Source organism: Nanorana parkeri, unplaced genomic scaffold, assembly GCF_000935625.1.
Source record: "Nanorana parkeri isolate BGI_ZX_2015 unplaced genomic scaffold, ASM93562v1 scaffold15, whole genome shotgun sequence".
In the NCBI taxonomy this organism is placed as follows: Eukaryota; Metazoa; Chordata; class Amphibia; order Anura; family Dicroglossidae; genus Nanorana; species Nanorana parkeri.
The window spans coordinates 1,286,583-1,298,986 of NW_017306283.1; positions in this window are offsets into that span (position 1 = coordinate 1,286,583).

Genomic DNA, 12,404 nt, shown 5'->3' on the forward strand with positions numbered 1-12,404 from the left:
TGTGACAAACCTACCAAGACCGAAAAGCTTCCTCACAGGGCAGGTGGGTGGGAAGTTACTCACTTGCTGCCGGACTCCCAACTGGACTTCCGGACTCCTCCTTCCTGGCTATCTTCCTGACGCCCCTCCTTTACGACCCCTTCCTCCAATCCTGTAAGTGACCTTTCTATAACCTCTTCTTTCTTTACTTTAACCTTTTCCTAACTATTGTTCCCCTTCACAGCCTTGTCATGCAGGCCTTCCGCTCATTCCTTTGCTATCCATAGCTCCAGGCCTTACTATATTACTTGGTCAGCCAATCTTATCTTCCTGCATAGTGGTATATCTATAGATCACGAGGTCACATAGCAACCTTTTGATGGGGCCCTGGACATCCTCTCACTATGAAATCTGGCAGGGTCACCTGGGCGTAATAGTGTCATTGATCTTAACAAAATGTCAAGGACAGGGCAGGCAGGAGAGTTGTCACCACCAGGGACTACAGTAGAGAAGAGCGAACTGCTGAAAAGTTTGATTAGTTGTGTTTGAGCTGAAATTTTTACAAATTTCGTAACCTCTGAAATTCACAATTTTTAAACCATTAAAGTCAATGGAAATTTGAAACCAGACTCACAAAAAAAGTGTGTATTACAGAGACGTAAACGGTGTAGAATGGTTTGGGAAGCTCACAGCGGTCCTGTCTGATGAGATGATGGGGCTATAGAACAGCCTGAGAAACCAAGCCTTTAAAAACTGGCGACAAATGCTCTGGTGACAACTCTCTAAGACTGAGGGGAATTTTCCAATAGGGAAAAATGTTCTGGTGGCAACTCTCAAGATTGGAAGAAGTCTACTGATAGGGAAAAATGTTCTGGTGACAAATTTCTAAGACTGAGGGGAAATTTTCCAATGGGGATTCATAAGACTGAGGGAAAATCTTCCAATGGGGATAAATGTTCTGGTGACGGCTCACTAAGATTGGGGGAGCTATACTGATGGGGACAAATGTTCTGGTGACAACTCTCTAAGACTGAGGGAAAATCTTCCAATGGGGATAAATGTTCTGGTGACGGCTCACTAAGATTGGGGGAGCTATACTGATGGGGACAAATGTTCTGGTGATGGCTCACTAAGATTTGGGGAACTCTACCGATGGGGACACATGTTCTGGTGACAACTCTCTAAGATTGTGGGGAAATCTTTCAATGGGGACAAATGTTATGGTGACGGCTCACTAAGATTGAGGGAACTCTACCGATGGTGACACATGTTCTGGTGACAACTCTCTTTGGGGAGATGTTTGATCTCTTCCTGTTATGGCTCCAAGAGAGGGATTGAGGGTAAATCACCCGAGCAGGACACAGACAACTTTAATTCTTATCTACTCTATTCAAAACAAAAAAAAAATGAAGTTTTGGCTATTCATACACTTTTGACAAGTTAAAGGAGAACTATAAGCTGAGTGATTTCCACTCACCTCATAGTTCTAGCCGACCTGTGACAATGAGACTGTCACAGGTCGGCTCAGTAGATCGGGAGGTGTGCGAACACATACCGGGTTCGCTCACCTCTCGATCCTGTCACGGCTCTCTGCTGTGACAGGGGGAGGGGCTGGATTCCCCTCTCCCCGCTCCGATCCAGCGCTGACTGGCGGAATGGACGGGGGAGGGGCGGGTACAGCTGGCTCTGCCTCTAGATAGGCAAAGCCAGCTGTCACTCACGCAGCTGGGCGGATCTCGACGTCCATGTTGGGATTCGCTCCGGCGTCTCAGTATACCGCGAGCTGTAGCTCCCTATATACTGAGCTTAAGGTGATAGTGAGGACGCTAGTTTGTGTCCTCCCGTTACCCTAAGGAGAACTATGGGGGAAAACACTGACCCCATAGTTCTCCTTTAAAACTTATACGAGTTGTTAGTGACTGGGTTTAGATCTACTTTAAAAGCTCCACCAGATGGGGATAAACCCATGTATCTGTGTCTGACGTCTGTGAAGGCATCTAGAACATGCTGTGTGGTGAAAGCACCTGGACATGGTTTTGAGTTTCTTTTTATATCTTTCCCCCGAAACAAATAAACACATTTACATTCTCCTTCTATGCGCTCGGTGTGTGCCGTAAATATACACAGGTTGTAATACTGCTTTGCATTTCTCAAGTAGAGTTAAGTTTGGTAGAAAAGGTGTTTGACGGCTTTGACAATACTGTACAGCTCTCGGGAAAGAAGTCTATAAATAAAAGTAAATATGTAGAGTAGAATTTACAAGTACGCTGTTGTGTTAAATTCTATTTGTGGCACCTCACGGTGCTAAGATGTCATGTGCTGGATACAGAGCCATCCTGGACCAGATGAACGCATTCAGATCATTATAAATCCGGGCATTTGCAGAAGCCAAAACATTGTTGTAGGCTACTCGCGTGCAACTTTCCCACCAAAGCAATTTAATCAAGATAATTAGTCATAATTGTTTTTCCTTGCCAAAAAAAAAAAAGGGAAAAAATGACGGTGGTGATAATGAGCACAGACACCGAGGATCATAAATTAATAGATATGTGGGTTGGTTTGTACGTAGAGCAGTATACAAATAATGCAAACTCTTATAATGTGACTCATACCACCATGGGAGGATGAACAGGACAAACAGGGTCTTTATCTGGGATACAAACCTTCTGGGGCCCCCGCATTTAAGCTGGAAATAGATGGCCTAGATATTGGCTTTTGGATATCAGCTAAAATTGGGGACTTGGGTGGCCCTGTAAGAACCACTCAGCTCAACAGAACTCAATGTAATTGATTTAGTCAGCTATCGCCCATACTGCAACTGCAACCTTTCAGAGGAAGTCTCTGTGTTCACGGTTGGCTGAATGCGATGACCAGCAGTGAAGATTCCTCCATCCACATTGTTTAGCGTGGATGGGGGAATTCAATGATTTTCCTCTTTTACACCCCTAATCAGGGGCGTAACTAGAAATCACAGGGCCCCTTAGCAAAATTTTGTATGGGGCCCCGTGATTTCTAGTTATACCCCTTGCAGAGCTCACTTGAGATTCCACACAGCCCACCTGAGGGTGACCCTGCAGAGCCCACCATAGACTCTCTATGGTGGGCTCTGCAGGGTCACTCTCAGGTGGGCTGGCGCACTCCTTACCTGTCCGCCTCCTCTTCCTCCACACTCGCTGATGGGCCAAGTCTCCTCCTCCGTCGCCGGGCCCGCCTCCTTCTCCGTCACTGGGCACCGCCTCCTCCCCTGCTTTCGACCACGGGCCCTGCCTCCTCCTACACTGCCGGTCCGGCCTCCTCCACCGTCGCTGCTGGCTCTCATTGACTCGGCAGCGGCTCTAGAGATGAACGCGCTGCTGGACAGATTAGTGTCAGTGATCTGAACAGCAGCGCATTCTTCTTCAGAGTCGCCAGTGAAAGCCACCAGCAGAGGATGCCATAGCAACCCAGGCATTCTGGCCGGGCCCCACTGGGTCGCTATGGCGATTGTTACACCACTGCCCCTAATGAATGACAGCACTGAAACCAGAAGTGATATAAAGCTTGTCGCTTCCAAGTTCATTCTACCTAGGGGCAAATAGTGAATGGATGTTCACTGAAGTCCCTCTGCTCTACCTGCTGACTACCATGGACATCTCAGGCACCATAAGAGATGGGTAAGCCAGGTATACGTTGTGGATGTTGTCGTCAGGCAGGGGAATGGTGGTATGTAACAGCACATATGGCAGTGAACACGCACAGGGGCCTCCCTTGCTTTTTCACCTCCTGAGGCAGCACAGGGGAAGGTGGGGTGGGAGGTGCTGGTTGTATACGCTAATTGGAGGGGGAAGTTTGTTGGGGGGGGGCTCTGGCTCCAGCTTTGACTGGCATCTTGCCCAGCCCCTTGCAACCAGTAACATCACTGGTTGCCAGGAGCTCATCGGGATGCCAGCCAAAGCGTCCCATGCAGCTTCTAGCAACCAGTGATGTTAATGGTTGTCAGGAGCTGGGCAAGATGCCGTCCAAAGCTGGAGCCAGAGGCCCCCCAGCCCCTACACATCTCCCAGCCCAGCTCTTAGCAACCTGGGATGCCCTGGCTTGAAAGGGGGTGGCTGGCACAATCGCTCTTCTTGCCGCCTCAGGCTACCTAATCATAGGGACGGCCCTGATCACGTAGCTTTGCAGCGCAACATACAGTTTAAAAGCTCGTACAGCTTACAGTTCCCCACTGCCCCTGACATATGTCTTGTGTCATAGTTACATAGTATTTGAGGTTGAATAAAGACATATGTCCATCAAGTCCAACCTATTGTGTGTATGTGTGTGTGTGTGGTCCTACTGATGTGTCCGTATGTATAGGTTCCTGTGTGTTCTCATTCTTATGAGTACCTGTACCCCTGTATATTATGATCCCGAAGGAAATCATCCAATCGCCTCTTGAATGATTCCACACTCTCAGCCGAAATCACAGCATGCGGCAGCGAGTTCCAGACCCTGACTGATCTAACTGAGAAGAACCCCCTTTGCCCCTTTTGCCGAAATTTTTTCCCCACCAATTTTAGGTGGTGGCCTCTCGTCCTTGTCATGGAGTTAAATGTAAAAAGTTTCCTCCTAATGCTACTATCCCCGGTAAACATTTTATACATGAGAATCATGTCCCCCCCTTAATCTCCTTACTTCCAATGAGAACATGTTTAGATTTAGTAGCCTTGTCTCATAGCTCTGGTCCTCCATCTCCTTTATGGTTGCCCTCCTCTGGACTCTTTCCAATTCAAGGACGTCCTTTCTGTTCACCGGTGCCCAAAACTGGACCGCATACTCCAGATGAGGCCGAACCAGTGATCTGTAAAGTGGCAGAATTATAGACTTGTCTCTGCAAAACATTCCTCTCTTAATACAGGACAGGACCCTACTTGCTTTGTTTACCGCAGCCTGACACTGCGAGCTATTATCCAGTCCGTGGTCCACGATGACCCCCAAATCTTTTTCCCTTTCGTACTTCCCTAGTGGAGTTCCCATTAGTGTGTCGGCGGCAGGGAAAGGGTTCAAGCCTTAAAGGAGAACTATGGGGTTAAGTCTTTTCCCCATAGTTCTCCTTACGGTAACGGGAGGACACAAACTAGCGTCCTCCCGTCACCCTAAGCTCAGTATATAGGGAGCTACAGCTTGCGGTATACTGAGACGCCGCAGCTGAAGTGGATCCCGACAATTGTGCCGGGATCCGCCCAGCTGCGTGACTGACAGCTGGCTCTGCCTATCTAGAGGAAGAGCCAGCTGTACCCGCCCCCGTCCGTTCCGCCAGTCAGCGCTGGCGGATCGGAGCGGGGAGGGGGGAATCCAGCCCCTCCCCTGCCACGGCAGAGAGCCGTGACAGGATCGAGAGGTGAGCGAACGCCGGTATGTGTTCGCTCACCTCCCGATCTACTGAGCCGACCTGTGACAGTCTCATTGTCACAGGTCGGCCAGAACTATGAGGTGAGTGAAAATCACTCCCCTCATAGTTCTCCTTTAATAAAGGACCCTTAGGTGTCCTGGAAGCCAAGTCCAAGACCATAAAAGGTATTCACTGCATATACTGAATACTCTCATCAAATGGATTGAACCCAAAGAGTCCCCAGAATACAATATTTTCGCTATAGTGGTCCTTTTCATATTACACAATATTGACTCGATGTTTTCATAAATTAATCTGATTAGGATCTTCATTATTTATAATTATATTTCTTATTATTTCTATCTGTAACTTCTTATGAATAATAGATTTGCTGCCTTAATATACTTTTTCTTCCATGATTTATGGATGGTTGTGTAGAAGAAGAGAGATCCGCCATAAATAAAACAATCAATGTAATATTCTCGACATTCTGCATGGATCGGCAGACCTGATCAAGGCTCCGTGACTTGGTCTCTCCTTGTTACTGACTAGAGGATTAAAAGAGGATTTATCTATCTCCGTTCACACTTGTTATTTGTTGCTACGCTGTACGATAATCACATCCACTCAATTATATTGGAGAACTAGACAATGACTATCTTACGTTGGTGTTCCTTAAAGCTGAACTCCGAGCTGATATAAAAGACACAAATGAATGCAGCTCTGTAAACATTAATAGATCATTAATGATTGTATTCTGTAATTAAAAGGGTTCAGGGGTGGGAAGGGAGAAGAAGCACGAGGAGCCAATCAGTTGTGTTGCAGTGTAAGCAGCATGCTGTTAGCAGGGCCGTCTTTAAAGGAGAACTATGGGGTCAGGGCTTTTCCCCATAGTTCTCCTTAGGGTAACCTGAGGAGACAAACTAGCATCCTCCCGTCACCCTAGGCTCAGTATATAGGGAGCTGCTGCTCGCGGTATACTGAGACGCCGCAGCTGAAGCGGATCCTGACAATTGTGCCGGGATCCGCCCAGCTGCGTGACCAACAGCTGGCTCTGCCTATCTAGAGGCAGAGCCAGCTGTACCCACCCCCTCCCCAGTCCGTTCTGCCAGTCAGCGCTGGAGGATCGGAGCGGGGAGGGGGGAATCCAGCCCCTCCCCTGTCACGGCAGAGAGCCGTGACAGGATCGACAGGTGAGCGAACGCCGGTATGTGTTCGCTCACCTCCCGATCTACTGAGCCGACCTGTGACAGTCAATCAATATTAAAAGCACTCACCTCATAGTTCTCCTTTAATATTGATTGGACCCCAGGCTAACATTTTCTTGGGTTCCCCCCTTGCCCCTACCCGCCACGCCCCTACCCGCCTTGCAGAGCAGACAGGAGCAGATGTCAGAAGGAGACGTGACCCCACATGAGATGTGGCTCCGTGTGGGACGTCACACGGTCACACTACGTGGCATTCGGCACGGATGGAGCAACACCATGCTATGCCAATTGCATAGTAAACAGAACGGTGCCACGTCCAGGGCCAGATTAAGGGCATCATGTGCCTGGTGCTGAGGATGTTGGTGGCCCTTTTATGGAAATACATAAAATTAAAATACAATAATAAGCGCAAAAATAAATTCCATGCAGTCAGGCAATGACCCGTCTGCGCTATCGGTCCATGCATCCCCTCAGCACTGTCACACATCGGAAGCAACAGAGGCAGCTCTCTTAATTGCCCCACTGAGGAGCGAACTGTCATTAGAACAAGTACACAGATCAGGATTCACACCACGTGCATTGCATTTAGCACGCATTGATGAGTGCTAAATGCAGTTAAGCTTACCTGCATTGACATGCATTTGTTGCCCATGCTGAATTTCATCAAGGGTCCAAGAAGGTCCCAGAAAGCTTTTACTTTTGGCTTACAGCTGGAACTAGAATTCTTGTAATGCATTGCAGCGTGTTGAGCTGCATTGAAATGCAGCATGTTACATTTTTGATCCAGTGCACAAAAACACAGCTTGTTCATGTAAAATTGACCTATTGGAAACATTAAATTCCAGCATGCCATTGCATTGAGCCCTCATTGAGCTACTCAGCACAACGCAGCCTAATGCAACTGAATGCAGCTCAACACAGTCCAACCCAGCTCAACGTAGCCCAACTCAGCTCAATGCAGCCCAACGCAGCTCAACACTACACAGCGCAGCCCAACCCAGATCAATGTAGTCCAACCCAGCCCAATTCAGCTCAATACAACTGAACACATCCTAATCCAGCCCAATGCAGCTCAGCACAGCTCAACCCAGCTCAATGCAACCCACAGCAGCTCAATACAGCTCAACACAGCCCAACCCTGCCCAATCCAGCTCAACGTAGCCCAACATAGCTCAACACAGCCCATCGCAGCCCAACACACATGGTGTGAATGGGTCCTTACTACACTTGTTCCATATTTATGTCAAAAAACAGTTGAGCTGCAAAGGGTCCATGCTGGTAAACTACTCTTTTCTTTCAGCAAAGGAGTCCTTTAAAATGTTCTTGCCTTCTGGATTGGCAGAGATTTTAGATGTAAGGTTCAGTTGTATTTTATTTTTGGTTCACAAGGATAAGCATGTTGGACCCATGTCTTCTTCAGGTTAGTGTGTAAGAGGAGAAACAAGACATAAGAGAGATGTGGCCACAGTAGCTGCATTCCAGGTGATAGTTTTCTGAATGTGATAAATCAGACACAGTCTGATGCTGCAACATAAATGTTGTGACTCAAGATCATGCGCCTTCTTGAAAAGATGGGCTTTGAGGGTGCATGGAAAGACCTGGAAGATTGAAGAACGACTAATGACATACAGAAGAAAGTTCCCGAGAATAGGATCAGTTATGAGATGCGAGATGAGGTATCCATGGAAGAAGAAGGGAGAAGGAGTGTCAAAGCGACCTCTACTATAGACATCCACCATTACCTTACAGCAATAGGTTCATTAATTCCCAGGATCACAGACATTCAATGTGATAAAAATAAGCTTTCGTTAATCCTCTGCTATATATTCTTTTAGCTTTCAATGACAGTCATGCTTATTATCTCGAAAGATATTAAAAGTGCCGTCACCCTTCCCTAGGCAGATCTCTGAAGAGAAGACATACGTGTCGGCCTAGTGCAGCAAATTAAAGCAGAATGGCAGCTTTGAATAACAATGTAAAACTCCTTTACTCAATGTAAACCCAGAAAAAAACCTTTCGCTGCAGTACTCACCTTCAAGACGGAGAGCAAAAGGAAAGATGCTTCTGAAGACCATAGAATCAATCATAGGTCAAACTTTATTGTTGCAGACAGATTACATGAAACCCCACCGGACTCGTCCCCTCTGACAAGTTTCACCCAAGATTGGGCTTATTCATGTTTTACCCATCATTCGGCTAATTTCACTTATGCCTCTTCCCTCATACCCCTCTTTGTCTCTATGGTTGGGCCCAATCTTGGGTAAAGAACGAGGTCCCAAGCGAGGCGGCTTCATATCATTTGTCCACAGCAATAAAGTTTTACCTATGAGGGATTCTACGGCATGCCGGCATTTCTTTTCCTTTTGACTCTTCCCTCATATCCCTTTGTAAATGCCTAATGTCCCTCTTTGTCTCTATGGTTGAGCCCAATCTTGGGTAAAGAACGAGGTCCCAAGCGAGGCGGCTTCATATCATTTGTCCACAGCAATAAAGTTTTACCTATGAGGGATTCTATGGCATGCCGGCATTTCTTTTCCTTTTGACTCTTCCCTCATGCCCCTCTTTGTCTCTATGGTTGAACCCAATCTTGGGTAAAGAAGGAGGTCCCAGGCGAGGCTTCATATCATTTGTCCACAGCAATAAAGTTTTACCTATGAGGGATTCTAAGGCATGCCGACATTTCTTTTCCTTTCGACTATTCCCTCATGCCCCTCTTTAAATGCCTCTCCCCTCATGTCCCTCTTTTTCTCTACAGTTGAGTCCAATCTTGGGTAAAACGTGTCAGAGAAGGAGATCCAAAGATGTCATGTCCACAGCAATAAAGTTTTACTTACAAGGGATTCTAAAGCATGCCGGCGGTTCATTTCCTTTTGACTCTTCCTCCGTGTCCCTTTGTAAATGCCTTGGCTCGTCCATCATGTCCCCCTATAAATGCCTCTTCCCTCGTGTCCTTCTTTTTCACTACAAGTGAGGCCAATCTTGCGTAAAAGCCGTCAGAGAAAGGATGTCCCAGGTGAAGCTTCATGTCATTTGTCCACACCAATAAAGTTTTACCTAGGAGGGATTCTACAGCATGTCGGCGGTTCTTTTCTTTTTGACTCCTTCATGTCCCTCATGTCCCTCTTTATCTCTACATCAGAAAAGCATTAGATGGGAAATCTTCCAATGGGGACACTAGTTCTGGTGACTCTGCTGACCACCGGGGACTTTGAAGGCATTCTCTCTCACTTCCTATTGTGGCTATCAGGCAGGAAGCCAAGAAACCAAACTCCTGCTGTGGCTATCAGTCAGGAAGTGAAGGGAAATCTCCCCAATGGGACACAGGTGTCCTTAAAAAAAGCTGACTAGGGTTATAACCAGGGCTGGATTTCCCACAAGGACAACCAAGGCCTGGCCTTGGGGCAGCAGGGAGTAGAGAGGTCAGCAGGGGTGTGGAATTCCTATCTCCTGATGCCCAGGACATGCATTTACAGGCACCAGGCGGGTAGTTGTTTTCTACATTTAGCCCCGCTTTGGGCAAGCAGAGCTAAATGCATAGCGGGGAAGACTCCGCTTGTTTTGTACAAGTGATTAGGGTTGCCATCTTTTCTTTTAGCGAAACCCTAACATTCTAGCGACGCATGGAAATTTTTGGCAGAGTCGTGGATTATTCATATGTAAATAGAATTGAGGAACCTGGCCTTGGGGCAGCAGAAAGAGTAAATCTGTCCCTGGTTATAACCCGCCCTTACTCTAATCAGAAAGTTGGCTTCAGGTCTACTTTTATAATTGCTCTGCACAAGTTGTCTGCGGATGAGCTAGTGCCGCATTACTGCCTCTTTCATGCTGAGAGTCAGGGAACCATTTGACCTTGTCAGACGGGATCTGGAGCCGCAGATGGGGAGGGAGGAATAGAGTTTCGTCTGCGTACTTCAAGCAGTCAAGGTCCAAATCCAGTGCTAAACGCATCTCCTACAGAGCCACGTGTCCTCAGAAAACAAATTGGCATATTGACAAACGCATTATTCCGTCGTGTTCTTCTCCCTCCGAGCTCTTGCATGAAGACCGAGCCATTCAGACATGTTTTGTCGGATTTTTTTTTTTTAGATACACAGAGATTAGTCATCTCATTAGCTGTCAGAAGCCGAGCGAGTGTTTCTTTCATTACTGGCCGCTCATCAGCTCCGCTAACAATGGCAAACATCTGCTGGCGGTGACGGATTGTACCCAGTGAGTTCGGCTTCTTTCTGCAAAAACAACAAAAAAGTATCTAATGGAATATTTTTGTAACTTTTTTTTTTTTTTCCCGTTTCAGTTCCTTATAAGTCACATTTAAATATTTCCTTCATCATTTGCATGATAGAGTCAACCGCACGGCTCTAGTGAAGATAGATTGCGCTCCTTAGAGCTGAACTCCAGGAAAGCGACTGAATGCACCGAAACTGGAACTTTGTATTTCTGCTCATCCATTCCTGATATTGATGCAGCTCTGCTCAGACACACACCACAGCCCTGTCTAGCTCTAGGTCTTTCTCTGTTGCAGTTAGTTCACTTACAGGTTCCCGTCCCCACCCTCGAAGCACAGCCTGCAGCTTTTCCTCTGGATGCCCGCTGCTCTCCCCCATCTGTATGCAGCGGGGATCTGAGGAGAAGTGAAAGAAGCGCTGCAGCTGGCGACGGGTTGAGGGGGGCGGAGGAGGGAGCCGCTGTCACAGTGAGGAGAGAGAGAGAGACGCTCAGCCAGGATCTGACAGCCGGCGGCTCTCTCTCTCTCCTCACCGCTCGGCCATGCAGCTGTCACAGTGGCTCCCTCCAGGTCTTTACAACGAGTAAAAAGATACCCAACATGCCCAGGTTAGAAATTGCGCGCATCCGTGAAACGGCGACAGAATTCAGTACCCCCAAAAAGTCCATAGATGACGCTTTAAAAGCCCCCCAATAGGGGGGGGTGAAGGATTTGGTTCAAAAGCAGGGGCAGCTGGGAGCAACGGCTGGGCCTTGATTTATTTTTGGGCTCTCTGGGCGCGCGGCCCTTACCTGCATCCTACGTACAAATGTTTGACGTGCGCTTCAGAGAACATTGCCCCGTCCCACTCAATACAGGCAGCTGGTAAATGTCAGGAGCCGAGCTCTCCATCTCCTCGCAGCGCCGCTGTAAAGTGCTATTATAGATCTGCGTCTCACCGGCTGCTGATCTGTAGGCGACCTTTTAAAATGCAAAAAGTACGGAGCCGTCACACTTCTGCTATGAACGTGGCCGATGTGACTCGCAGGCAACAGGATATCTTTATACCCCAGTCTGCATGGGGCAATCAATCAAGCCATCTATAGGTTAACCCTTCACTGGCTCTAAGGCTGGCATTCCTCTTGCCGGAGATTGGCACAGAGGAGGGGAAATGAGAGAAGAATTATTATTTTTTCCCCTCGAAATGTGGATGCCAACCGAGTGAAGGCTCATTACTGCAATCCTAGAGCCAGGTGATCATTATCCTAGAATCCCCCCTAAGGCATAGTGTTCCCCTGGGGGAAGTGAAGACCAGGAGCCTCCGAGACTTGCTCCCGGCTACAGCACAGATAGGCTGTGGGAAGTTCTATTCTCTCTCTCAATGTTCCTGAATACAAGCAGTATAATTATGGCATCATTTTCTGTGTGCAGAACCAAGAACCGTGATCCGGTGCAGATTTCACAGTAGGCCTCCGTTTATTCCAAGTCCAATGGTGGGTACTACTTTCAGACCATTGTTGCCCGGGTGCACCCAAGGCAAATAGATACAAATGGTCCAGTTGGAAGGGGCAGTTGCGGGCCTCTTCCAAAGAGATTTATTGGTCGATGTTTTCGACAAGGCCAAAAAGCGGCCCGTCGAAACATCGGCCAATAAATCGCTTTG